This window comes from Carex rostrata, unplaced genomic scaffold, assembly GCF_964058835.1.
Source record: "Carex rostrata unplaced genomic scaffold, lpCarRost1.2 SCAFFOLD_38, whole genome shotgun sequence".
Taxonomy (NCBI): Eukaryota; Viridiplantae; Streptophyta; class Magnoliopsida; order Poales; family Cyperaceae; genus Carex; species Carex rostrata.
Window position 1 is genome coordinate 125,001 of NW_027601202.1, and position 2,500 is coordinate 127,500.

The following is a 2,500-nucleotide window of genomic DNA, read 5'->3' on the forward strand; positions in this document are numbered from 1 at the left end:
GGCTGGGGATTTCAACCCTTGCGGCTACCCGCATCGGTCTTACGGGCGCCTCCACGCTTAGACGCCCTGCCCGATCGTGTTTCGCCGGCTTTACGGCTGGGGATTTCAACCCGCATCGGTCTCTGCGGGGCGCCTCCACGCTTAGGCACCCCGCTCAACCGTGTTTCGCCGGCTTTACGGCTGGGGATTTCAACCCGCTCGGTCACTGCGGGGCGCCTCCACGCTTAGGCGCCCCGCTCAACCGTGTTTCGCCGGCTTTACGGCTGGGGATTTCAACCCGCGCGGCTACCCGCATCGGTCTTACGGGCGCCTCCACGCTTAGACGCCCTGCCCGAACGTGTTTCGCCGGCTTTACGGCTGGGGATTTCAACCCGCTCGGTCTCTGCGGGGCGCCTCCACGCTTAGGCTCCCCAATGAACCGTGTTTCGCCGGCTTTACGGCTGGGGATTTCAACCCGCGCGGCTACCCGCATCGGTCTTACGGGCGAAACTCCACGCGGAGTCACCCTGCCCGAACGTGTTTCGCCGGCTTTACGGCTGGGGATTTCAACCCGCTCGGTCTCTGCGGGGCGCCTCCACGCTTAGGCGCCCCGCTCAACCGTGTTTCACCGGCTTTACGGCTGGGGATTTCAACCCGCTCGGTCACTGCAGGGCACCTCCACGCTTAGGCGCCCCGCTCAACCGTGTTTCGCCGGCTTTACGGCTGGGGATTTCAACCCGCACGGCTACCCGCATCGGTCTTACGGGCGCCTCCACGCTTAGACGCCCTGCCCGAACGTGTTTCGCCGGCTTTACAGCTGGGGATTTCAACCCGCTCGGTCTCTGCGGGGCGCCTCCACGCTTAGGCGCCCCAATGAACCGTGTTTCGCCGGCTTTACGGCTGGGGATTTCAACCCGCGCGGCTACCCGCATCGGTCTTACGGGCGAAACTCCACGCGGAGTCGCCCTGCCCGAACTTGTTTCGCCGGCTTTACGGCTGGGGATTTCAACCCGCTCGGTCTCTGCGGGGCGCCTCCACGCTTAGGCGCCCCAATGAACCGTGTTTCGCCGGCTTTACGGCTGGGGATTTCAACCCGCGCGGCTACCCGCATCGGTCTTACGGGCGAAACTCCACGCGGAGTCGCCCTGCCCGAACTTGTTTCGCCGGCTTTACGGCTGGGGATTTCAACCCGCTCGGTCTCTGCGGGGCGCCTCCACGGTTAGGCGCCCCAATGAACCGTGTTTCGCCGGCTTTACGGCTGGGGATTTCAACCCGCTCGGTCTCTGCGGGGCGCCTCCACGCTTAGGCGCCCCAATGAACCGTGTTTCGCCGGCTTTACGGCTGGGGATTTCAACCCGCGCGGCTACCCGCATCGGCCTTACGGGCGAAACTCCACGCGGAGTCACCCTGCCCGACCGCTTTTCGCCGGCTTTACGGCTGGGGATTTCAACCCGCATCGGTCTTACGGGCGCCTCCACGCTTAGACGCCCTGCCCCACCGTGTTTCGCCGGCTCTACGGCTGGGGATTTCAACCCGCGTGGTCCGTGTTTTTCGGTAACATATTCGTGTTCCTTGCCCCCGACGGGCCGTGTTTTTCGGTAACAAAATCGTGTCTTTTGTCCCCGCTGCACCGTGTTTTTTGCCCCGCTCAACCGTGTTTTTTGCCCCCGCTCAACCGTGCTTACTGCCCCCGCTCAACCGTGTTTTTTCGGTAACATAATCGTGTCTTCGGGTAACATAATCTTGTTTTTCGGGCCATTTTACACCGACGGAGGCACCCACAGGGGCCATGTACACCCCGCTTGGCATGTACATGAGGGGCTGCCTCTTCCAAAAATCCTTCCCCCCTATAGGGGAATATGCATTTTGGGTCTCCAGCCACGCCCAGGGTTACCACCCCCTGGAAATCCCCCAGGTTTACCCCCCATTTTATGTGGATGCATAGATTCAGACCGCCCTGCTCCACCGCTTTTGGCCATTTTTGCCCAACGTTAGCCGCTTCGGCGTGCCGCTGGACTGTTTTCGGGCCTTTTTCACCGACGCTTGGCCGTATCCGCTTAGTTTTCCCCAACGCGTGGCCGCATCCGCTTAGTTTTCCCCCGCTGGACTGTTTTCGGGTCACTTTTGCCCAACGTTAGCGGCTTCCGCTTGCCGCTGGGCTGTTTTCGGGCCATTTTTCCCCCACACTTGGCCGTATCCGCTTAGTTTTCCCCAACGCGTGGCCGCATCCGCTTAGTTTTCCCCCGCTGAACTGTTTTCGGGTCACTTTTGCCCAACGTTAGCCGCTTCCGCTTGCCGCTGGGCTGTTTTCGGGCCATTTTTCCCCAACACTTGGCCGTATCCGCTTAGTTTTCCCCAACGCGTGGCCGCATCCGCTTAGTTTTCCCCCGCTGAACTGTTTTCGGGTCAGTTTTGCCCAACGTTAGCCGCTACCGCTTGCCGCTGGACTGTTTTCGGGCCAATTTCCACCGACTCTTGGCCGTATCCGCTTAGTTTTCCCCAACGCGTGGCCGCATCCGCT